This window comes from Tachyglossus aculeatus, chromosome 1, assembly GCF_015852505.1.
Source record: "Tachyglossus aculeatus isolate mTacAcu1 chromosome 1, mTacAcu1.pri, whole genome shotgun sequence".
Taxonomy (NCBI): domain Eukaryota; kingdom Metazoa; phylum Chordata; class Mammalia; order Monotremata; family Tachyglossidae; genus Tachyglossus; species Tachyglossus aculeatus.
This window is the reverse complement of record NC_052066.1, coordinates 68,520,472-68,531,688: the sequence shown is the minus strand read 5'-3', so window position 1 is coordinate 68,531,688 and position 11,217 is coordinate 68,520,472. Positions and strand designations below refer to the sequence as shown.

At 45.8% G+C, this 11,217-nt stretch overlaps 1 non-coding gene across 1 annotated transcript; it reads right to left on the bottom strand.

Moving 5' to 3' along the window:
• Positions 1–7,750: 7,750 nt before the first annotated feature.
• Positions 7,751–7,888, bottom strand: LOC119934931. The gene has a single exon (XR_005453040.1). It is a non-coding gene; the product is annotated as a small nucleolar RNA SNORA7 (small nucleolar RNA).
• Positions 7,889–11,217: the final 3,329 nt, after the last annotated feature.

The window sequence follows — 11,217 nt, the reverse complement described above, 5'->3', positions numbered from 1 at the left end:
TTTATAAAAATTTTATTTATGTAACTAAATGAATGGAATCCATCATTGTAATGTTTTTGTCCTAAATAGTTGAAAAATGTAAAAAAAATCATTCCAAGAAGATCCTGAATCCTGTCTTCATTTACTCAACACATTCATTTTTGAGGATAGATTAATACGAAGGAAGGAAGTGTTCAGATGAAGTGCGTCTAGTTGCTTTGCACAGAGTAAGCACTTAATAAATGCCATCATTATTATTATTAAGGAATCCACCTGGAACAGTGAAGACTTGAGAAATGGCATTTGATCATGCTTAATTTAAGCCTCTGAAAAATTAGATAGATTCTTGATAATCCATAAATAGATGGATTAACTTCATCTATACTACTAAATAGAAAGGACAGAAAAGGTGAACTCTGACCCTTCTTCAGATGATATTAATGATGTTGACATTCAGAGCACTTGAGAGATATTCATATTGCTCCTGATCGTAACTTCATGCTAGAAAAGGGGTTGGGGAACACAGATCCCATTTTACCAACAGAAAGGATGCTAGAAAATGTAAAGGGTTCATCCAAATCCAGAAACAGAGCCAAGAACAGAAACCATGTACCCTGATGGCCCATATAATACCACTTTGTCCTTTGGCTCCCTGCTGCCTTTGGAACTGGAGAAGAGATTTGGTTCTAACAGTGGCTCTGCATTAAAACATTCTGAGTCAGTTTGCCATATTATGGGTGAGCTGGAATATTTCCAGAGAGTTCTCATAGATATTTGACTCTTTGATCAATCGGTGACATTTATTGAGTGCTTACTGTGTGCAGAGCCCTGAACCAGAGGGCGCGGCGGACAGAGTACGGGCCTGGAGGTCAGAAGGTTGTCGGTTCTAATTCCTGTTCCGTCCCTTGTCTGATGTGTGACCTTGGGTAAGTCACTTCAGCTCTTTGGGCCTCAGTTACCTCATCTGTAAAATGGGGAATGAGACTGGAAGCCCCACGTGGGCCAGGAACTCTGCCCAACCCAACTTGCTTGAATCCACCCCAATAATAATAATAATGATGATGGCATTTGTTAAGCGCTGTGTGAAAAAGCACTGTTCTAAGCGCTGGAACTAGGGTAGATACAAGGTGATCAGGTTGTCCCACGTGGGGCTCACAAGCTTAATCCCCATTTTACAGATGAGGTTACTGAGGCATAAAGAAGTTAAGTGACTTGTCTAAAGTCACACTGCTGCCATGTGGCAGATCTGGGATTAGAACCCACGACCTATTTATTTTATTTTGTTAGTATATTTGGTTTTGTTCTCTGTCTCCCCCTTTTAGACTGTGAGCCCACTGTTGGGTAGGGACTGTCTCTATATGTTGCCAACTTGTACTTCCCAAGCGCTTAGTACAGTGCTCTGCACACAGTAAGTGCTCAATAAATACGATTGATGATGATGATGACCTCTGACTCCCAAGCCCTTGCTCTTTCCGCTAAGCCACGCTGCTACCCAGCTCTTTCTGGGTGCTGTGGGGATCGCAGTTGGAGAGGGCGTCATCAAAGCTGAGAAAATTGAGGGAAGGAGGAAAAGGAGCTGCGATTTACAGGCCAGGGCAATGGGGACAGGTCGGGGCTTTCCAAGGGCTCCGAGGCCGGTTTAGGGAGGAGGAGGAGGCCTGATCCTACGGCTTCAGGCAGGGAAATGGCTCCCTTCACCTCCTCCTCCATGCCCATGGGGCCTCCCCGTGACCTGCTGCCCGAGCTGAGGTTTCTAAGAATCCCACGGGTGGGGCCTGGGTCCCTTCCACGTGGCTGCGGCCGGGAGACGAGCCCAAACCGAGCTGCCGGCTTTTCGATTCAGCTCCGTGGAGAAAAGGGGAGGGTGGGAAGGGCATTTGTATATACTTGTACAGATTTATTATTCTATTTACTTGTACATATTTACTATTCTATATATTTTATTAATGATGTGTATGGAGCCATAATTCTATTTATTCTGATGGTATTGACACCTGTCGCCATGTTTTGGTTTTGTTATCTGTCTCCCCCCTTCTAGGCTGTGAGCCCATTGTTGGGTAGGGACCGTCTCTACATGTTGCTGACTTGAACTTTCCAAGAGCTTAGCACAGTGCTCTGCACACAGTAAGCGCTCAATAAATACGATTGAATGAATCCGCAGCCCTGGATGAATCAGATGGAGAGCAGAGAGGAACCGCCGATGGCTCCCGTCGGCCAGGGAAAGAAGATGTGGGTGGGTCCTGCAAGGAGTTGTGCTGTGCTGCAGGTGGTTGCCCTGATCTCGGGGGAAAGCCCCCCAGATGGCATCCGTCTCCGGCCCCCTCGGACATGGAAATAACCCGCTTCCCATCTGAGAAGCATCATGGCCTACTGGCAAGAACCCGGGCTGCAGTGAGTGGTCCATGAATATTGCATCTCTTCCCTTAGGTGCAAAGTTGTCTGTGGGAGACCCAGTCCTTTTTTAGATGGAATCTGGATTGGAAAGTTGTGTTTGTTGTTGTGTTGCACTCTCCCAAGAGCATTTCTCTGGGCCTCAGTTACCTCTTCTGGAAAATGGGGATTAACACTGTAAGCCCCAGGTGGGATAGGGACTGTATCCAGGACTGTATCCAACCTGATTGATATCTACCCTAGTGATTGGCACATGAAGCAGCATGGTCCAGTGGTAAGAGCACAGGCTTGGGAGTCAGAGGTCGTGGGTTCTAATCCCGGCTCTGCCACCTATCTGCTGTGTGAACCAGGGCAAGTCACTTAACTTCTCTGTACCTCAGTTACCTCATCTGCAAAATGGGGATTGAGACCTTGAGGTCCCACTTGATTACCTTGTATCTACCCCAGTGCTTAGAACAGTGCTTGGCACAGAGTAAGTGTTTAACAAATACTATTATTAAAGTAACCACTTAAAAATATTATTATTATTGCCTCCCAAGGGTTATGCCTGCAAGTTTTCTGTGAAGGAGTGGTGTTCCCTGGTGGTAGAAGGAAGCTTATACTAATGACCTCACTAAGAGCTTAAGCAAAATTTAAGCTACGTGATTCAATTCAATCGCATTTATTGAGCGCTTACTGCATGCAAAGCACTGTACTAAGCACTTGGGAGAGTGCAACACAACAACAAACACAATTTTCCAAACCAGATTCCACCTAAGAAAGGAGTGGGTCTCCCACAGACAACTTTGCGCCCAAATGTCTCCAGGGAAGGGCCGCGATATTCATTGGTCCACTCTCAGTACCAATGCTAATCTAGAGAATTGGCAGACGTATGCCCCAATTTCACCTACCACTAGTCATGATACTTGCTAAGTACTTAGTGCATGCCAAGCACTGTACCAAGTCACTTCACTTCTCTGAGCCTCAGTTACCTCATCTGTAAAAATGGGGATTAAGACTGTGAGTCCCACATGGGACAACCTGATCACCTTGTATCCCCCCCCCCAGCGCTTAGAACAGTGCTTTGCATATAGTAAGTGCTTAACAAATGCCATCATTATTATTATTATTATTACTAAGCACTACAGTCTTGTCTTAGCTGTTGAGTCGTTGCTGACCCATAGCGAGAAACGGACATATCGCCCCGAGAACGCCCCGCTCTCCATCCACAATCGTTCTGGTAGTGGGTCCATAGAGTTTTCTTGGTGAAAATATGGAAATGTCTTACCATTGCCGCCTTCCGCACAGTAAACTTGAGTCTCCGCCCTCGACTCTCTCCCACGCTGCCGCTGCCCAGCACGGGTGAGTTTTGACTTGTAGCCGATTGCCTTCCACTCGCTAGCCACTGCCCAAGCTAGGAACGATATGGACAGGCCTCTGCTTGACTCTCCCTCCCATAGCCGAGGCTGGTAGAGTCCTGGAAAATCTCCAGGTGCCATCCAGAGAGGGGAAGCACCGCAGTAGTTGCAAGATAATCAGGTTGGATACAGTCTCTGTCCCAAATGAGACTCACAGTCGTCTAAGTAGGAGGGAGTAGGATTTAAAATCCTCATTTTAGAGATGAGGGAATTGATGTGCAGAGAAATGCAGTGACTCGCCCAAGGTCCCACAGGAGACAAGCGGCAGAGCCGGGATCAGAACCCAGGTCCTTCTAACTTCCAGGCCCATGCTCTTTCTACTAAAGCAGCGTGGCTCAGTGGAAAGAGCCCGGGCTTTGGAGTCAGAGGTCATGGGTTCAAATCCCGGCTCCACCAATTGTCAGCTGTGTGACTTTGGGCAAGTCACTTCACTTCTCTGGGCCTCAGTTACTTCATCTGGAAAATGGGGTGAAATCTGTGAGCCCCCCGAGGGACAACCTAATCACCTTGTAACCTCCCCAGCACTTAAAACAGTGCTTTGCACATAGTAAGCGCTTAATAAATGCTAGCATTATTATTATTATTATTACAAGGCCATGCTGCTTCTCTGATGATGACCCAATCAGAATGGTAGGGGTGTGGGTGCTGTAAACCTGCACCTTGGAATAAATAAATAGTAATAATAATTATGGCATTTATTAAGTGCTTACTACGTGCAAAGCACTGTTCTAAGCGCTGGGGAGGTAACAAGGTGATCAAGTTGTCCCACGGGGGGCTTACAGTCTTAATTCCCATTTTACAGATGAGGTAACTGAGGCCCAGAGAAGTGAAGTGACTTGCCCAAGGTCACACAGCTGACAGTTGGCAGAGCGGGGATTTGAACCCATTACCTCTGACTCCAAAGCCCGTGCTCTTTCCACTGAGCCATGCTGGAAGCACTGGCTAAAGAGAGATGAGGAGTCAAAAGGAGAAATAAGCAACGTGGTCTAGTGACAAGACCACGGCCACGGCAGTCAGAAGACCTGGGGCCTAATCCCAGTTCTTCCACTTGTCTGCTGTGGGACATTGGACAAGTCACTTGACTTTTCTGTGCCTCAGTTACCTCATCCATAAAATGGGGACTAAGACTGTGAATTCTCTGTGGGGCAGGGACTGTGTCCAACCCAATGATCTTGTATCTATCTTGGCACTTAGAACACTGCCTGGCACATAGTAAGTTATTAACAAATACCATAAAAAACAAACCAAAAAACACGAATGAACTAGGTTTAAGAAGACCACCCAGCACAGTCATAGGGAGGGAGGAGGGGGATGGGTATTCGATAAATAATCATCCATCCCCATTCTATCTGATCATGCTTCATAGGAGCAGTAGTAATGGAATTGCATGCCTTCTGAGTATAATGCACTATACTAAATATTTGGGAACTATAGAAGAATCACAAGTAGTTCCTGAATGATGTAAGAAAAAGAATGTGTTCTGAGATTAAGATGTAACCAGCACCAATGAATCATGAATTTTACTCCCTTGAATCCCTAGACCACCTTCCCAATAGCACTAACAGAAGGACTGTGGCTGGAAGAGAGTCCTAGTGAGGTCAGAGGTCAGAGCCTAAGGGTCCTGTGAGTTGGGCACAGGCAGCAGAAAAAGCATCTTATTACTATTGTTATTGTGGTATTTGTTAAATCAATCAATCAATCATATTTATTGAGCGCTTACTGTGTACAGAGCACTGTACTAAGCGCTTGGGAAGTACAAGTTGGCAACATATAGAGACAGTCCCTACCCAACAGCGAGCTCACAGTCTAGAAGGGGGAGACAGAGAACAAAACGAAACATACTAACAAAACAAAATAAATAGAATAGATATGTACAAGTAAATAGAGTAATAAATATGTACAAACATATATACATATATACAGGTGCTGTGGGGAAGGGAAGGAGGTAAGATGGGGGGGATGGAGAGGGGGACGAGGGGGACAGGAACACTGGCTAAAGTGTCAAGTTGTCGTCTGTCTCCCCCTTCTAGACTGGGAGCCCATTGTTGGGTAGGGACCGTCTCTATATATCGCCGACTTGTACTTCTCAAGCGCTTAGTACAGTACTCTGCACACAGTAAGCGCTCAATAAATATGACTGAATGAATGAAATGAATGACAATATTCATTCAATTGTTTTTATTTATATAATTTATATATAATTATATAATATATGGTATATATAATATATTATATAATATTATGTATAATATATTATATACTATAATATATAATTATATATAGTTTATATATAATTATAGTTTATATAATTTATTTATATAATCAGGTGCCACATGGGGCTCAAGTAGGAGGGAGAACAGGTATTGCATCCCCATTTTACAGATGAGGAAACAGGCACAGAGAAGTTCAGCGACTTGCTCACGGTCATAGAGCAGTTAAATGGCAGAGCTGGGATTAAAATGTAGGTCCTCTGACTCTCAGGCCTGTGCTCTTTCCACTAGGCCATGCTGCTTCTCTAAGCTTTCCTTCCTCGGCATTACAACAGGACAAGCTCTGAAGTTTAAATGAACTCAGTCGCGCCAGTGAGAGGCCCCAGTCCAAATTCAGGTGAAGGGACTGACTCTAGCTCCAAATTAAGGGGTCTTTCATTTGATGTCTTCTCCCTGGGGTTAATGCATGTGGTTATTCAGAGAGGGCATGGAATGTTCTGCCAAAGGGAATCAGCACCAACTCATCAACTTCTTCTTCCCTCTTCCCATTAAGTCCGGCTCCTTCCCCCAACCATCTTAACTTCCGTGTGCTTCAGTTCCCTCATCTGTAAAATGGGGATTAAGACTGTGAGCCCCATGTGGGATATGGACTGTGTCCAACCTAAATACCTTCTCCAGCGCGTAGTACAGTGCCTGGTGCATAGTAAGCGCTTAACAAATACTATGGGAAAAAAAACCCACCAAAAACATCTGCCAGTACTCCCAGACCCTTAAGCCCAAACCCTGACTCCTGCCAAATCCAGCCCAGGCAGTTCAGCATGTTGGCCTGGAAGTGTTACTGAATCCCCAGCCCTGGCTGACCTGTTACATAATCCTCTGAAATGCTTGGACAGCTCCCTGGGCTAAGCGTGCACAAGGGGCCAGACCCGATTTCCACGACAGCACTTCTTGGGTTCTCAGCCCTCCTAAAGCAGTCTGGCCTTGGTGGATTGAGCCCGGGCCCGGGAGTCAGAAGGACCTGGGTTCTAATCCTGGCTCTGCCACTTGTCTGCCGGATGACCTTGGGCAAGTCACTTCACTTCTCTGGGATTTAGTTACCACATCTGTAAAATGGGGATTAAGATTGTGAGCCCACTGTGGGACAGGGATTGTGCCCAGCCTGATTACCTTGGATCTGTCCCAGTGCTTAGAACAGTACTTGCCGCATAGTAAGCGCTAAATAAATACCTTCATTGCTTACTATTACCTCCACCAAGATGCCTTCCCCGGCTTTCACTTCCCCTCTTTACCTCCCTTCTCCATCACTTATGCGCTTGGGTCTGAAACCCCGTAAGCATTTTGGGGGTCATTCCTCCCCCATCCCCACAGCATTTATGTACATATCCATCTGTACATAAATATCTGGCTTCCTTCCTAGTCAGTGAGCTCCTCGAGGGCAGAGATTGTGTTACCTTCTTTACTGTACTGTACTCTCCCAAGCCCGCCATACAGTCAATCAATTGATCATATTTATTGAGCACTCACTGTGTGCAGAGCACTGTACTAAGGGCTTGTCTTATGCCATCGAGTCGCTTCGGACTCATAGCGGCACCACGGACACATCTCTCTCAGAACACCCCACCTCCACCTGCAATCATTCTGGTAGTGGATCCATAGAGTTTTCTTAGTAAAAATCTGGAAGTGGTTGACCATTGCCTCCTTCCACGCAGTAAACTCGAGTCTCTGCCCTCGACTCTCTCCCATACCGCTGCTGCCCAGCATGGGTGAGTTTTGATTTGTAGCCAATTGCCTGCCACTTGCTAGCCACGGGCCAGGCTAGGAATGGAATGGACAGGCCTCTGCTTGACTCTCCCTCCCATAGCCGAGACTGGTAGAGTACTGGAAACTCTCCAGGTGCAACCCTGAGAGGGGCTTAGAGAGTATAATACAAAAATATTGGTAGACATGTTCTCTGCCCACAGCAAGCTTACAGTCTAGAGGGGGAGAAAGATGCTAATATAAATCAATAAATTACAGATATGTATATAAATGCTGAGGGAGGAGTGAACAAGGGCAACAGTGACACAGAAGCAACTGGGAGAAGGGAAGCAGCATGGTCCAGTAGAAAGGGCATGACCCTGGGAGTCCGAGGACCTGGGTTTTAATCCTGACTCTGCCACAAGCCTGCTATATGACCTTGGGTAAGTCACTTAACTTCTCTGTGCTTCAGTTCCCTCATCTGTAAAATGGGGATGAAGACTGTGAGCCCCATGTGGGACATGGACTGTGTCCAACCTGACGGAGCCCATTGTTGGGTAGGGACTGTCTCTATATGTTGCTGACTTGTACATCCCAAGCGCTTAATACAGTGCTCTGCACACAGTAAACACTCAATAAATACAATTGAATGAATGAATGAACATATCAACCCCAGCACTTAGAACAGTGCAGGGCACATAGTAAGTACCTAACAAGTACCATGCTTATTACTGGTTATTAAGAGAAAATGAGCACTTAGTACAATGTTTTCCCACAGTAAGCATTCAATAAATGTCTCTGATTGACTTGTGACCAGGAGAGTTGTCTTTTGAGGGACTGGTTAATATCCCTGAGGACTGAAGAGACAGAGAAAGCAGACAAGGGATAAGTGGAGAATGTTGAATTTTTCCCGAATTATCAGTTGGCCGATATTTTTTGTCAAAAGCCTCTATGTGTTGCCCTGTACAAGGGCCCCAAAATGAAATGAAATGAACTGCCATTGGGCTTGGCCTGCTGCAGGAGAGAAAGACAGGAGGGTATAAAGGGAAAGCAAAGATGCCTATGAACTTGGGGAACAAGTGCTCCCTGTTAGATGCCTCCCAACTCTGTCATTTTTTAGTTCTGTGATTTGGTTGCTGCAGCAGAGGCAGGCTGGGAGAAGCAGACAGCTGATAATGCACAAGTCATACAAAAATGGAAGGGGTCTTCCTGCTGACGTTCGGGTGGGTGATGAAGGCAGAAGGGGAGAAGGGAGGTGAGAGGCAGAGGTATTTGTTAGGCGCTTTCTATGTGCCAGGAATTGCACTAAACACTGTGGAAAGACTGGGCAGCTTTCTCATTTGTTTCCACATCCTGAGCCAGCCGGAGAAATAATAATGATGCTATTTGTTAAGCGCTTACTATATGCCAAGCACCGTTCTCAGCGCTGGGGGAGATACAAGGTAATCAGATTGTTCCACGTGGGGCTCACAGTCTTAATCCCCATTTTACAGATGAGGGAACTGAGGCCCAGAGAAGTGAAGTGACTTGTCCACAGTCACATACCTGACAAGTGGCGGAGCTGCGATTAGAACCCACGATCCCTGACTCCCAAACCCGGGCTCTTTCCACTATGCCATGCTGCTTCTCAATGCCAATGCCAATCTTGAGTTCTTGCGGCAGCAGTCTCCCAGGGCTGGGTGTCCTAGCAGGTTAAGAGGGGAGAAATTTCACAGAGAACACCACAGATGGTTCAGAGGCAAGACTTTGTCATCCTTCTTCATTGGCCAAAGTGTTAGGGGCCCAGAATAATAATAATAATAATAACAATAATAATGATTATGGTACTTATTAAGCACTTGTGCTGGGGTAGATACAAGTTAATCAGAATTTAACACCTATGGAGAAAGTAAGCCAGGGAAAAGTGGTCATGACACACAGAATGTGGACTAGTAGAAAAAGCACAGGCTGGGAATCAGAAGGTTCTGGATTCTAGTCCTGGCTCCACCACTTGTCTGCTTTGTGACCTCCAGCAAATCATTTCACTTCTCTGTTAGTTGCATTATCTGTAAAATTGGCATTAAGACTGCAAGCCCCATGTGGGATGTGGACTGCATCCAAATTGATTAGCTTGCATCCCGAGCGATTAGTACAGTGCTCTGCACACAGTAAGCTCTCAATAAATACGATCGAATGAATGAATGAATCTACCCCAGCACTTAGAAGAGTGCCTGGCATATAGAAAGTGCTTAAATACCACAATTATTATCATTCATTCCTTCAATTGTATTTATTGAGCACTTACAGTGTGCAGAGCACTGTACTAAGCGCTTGGGAGAGTACAATACAAGAATAAACACATTCCCTGCCCGCAACAAGCTCACAGTCTAAAGGCTGGGGGAGGGAGACATTAATAAAAAACAAATAATTTACAGATTTATACACAGTGGTCTGGGGCTGGGAGGGGAGAAGAACAAAGGGAGCAAGTCAGGGTGACACAGAAGGGAGTGGGAGAAGAGAAAAGTGGGGACTTAGTCAGGGAAGGTCTCCTGGAGAAGATGTCTTCAATATGGCTTTGAAGGAGGTGAGAGTAATCCCTCTCCCACTATTTAAATCCCCACACTAAAAAAAAAAAAACCGATAAGACCTGCTCACTAATACAACAAGCACCACCTGTTGCTTCAGATCTAAACTTTCCCCTCTGCTGGAGCTTTTGATCTCTTCTTCAGCCCAATTACATCCCCCAGTAAAGAAAGCAATGACTGACATTATTGTCTCTGTAGATCTACTGGATTGGGCTCAAACCCTGCCCCCCAGGACACCCTCTGAGGCCTCCAGCTGATGCTTCTTGTCTGTGATTCTCTGGGCCACAGGAAAGTGGGGAACCTCTGAGATCCCCATTTTCTAGAAGGGGAAACAAAGAAGAGACTAACCCCAGTGCTACATAGAGAGTTAGTGCCAGAGAAAGGATTGAAAGTCAGACACACTATTAGGATGAAGAAAGAGCTTCTAGGAATAGGGGAAAAAGAGAGAGGGCCCCTCCTCGCGACACATTTCCTCCAAGATCTTTTTCCCCCTCGATCTAACCCTCTGCAGTAGTCCAGGCTCACAAGGGTAATACATTGTCTAAAATCACCCTCAAAAGGTCAAGCATCAGTGCACTGATTCAAATTTGAGAAGCAGCATGGCTGAGTGGAAAGAGCCTGGGTTTGGGAGTCAGAAGTCATGGGTTCAAATCCCGGCTCTGCCACTTGTCAGCTGTGTGACTTTGGGCAAGTCACTTCACTTCTCTGGGCCTCAGTTACCTCATCTGTAAAATGGGGATTAGACTGTGAGCCCCACGTGGGACAACCTGATCACCTTGTATCCCCCCCCCAGCGCTTAGAACGGTGCTTTGCACATAGTAAGTGCTTAACAAATGCCACCATTATTATTATTAAATAATATTGAATCATGCATTCAATTCATTCAGTCCTATTTATTGAGGACTTACTGTGTGCAAAGCATTGCACTAAGCACTTGGG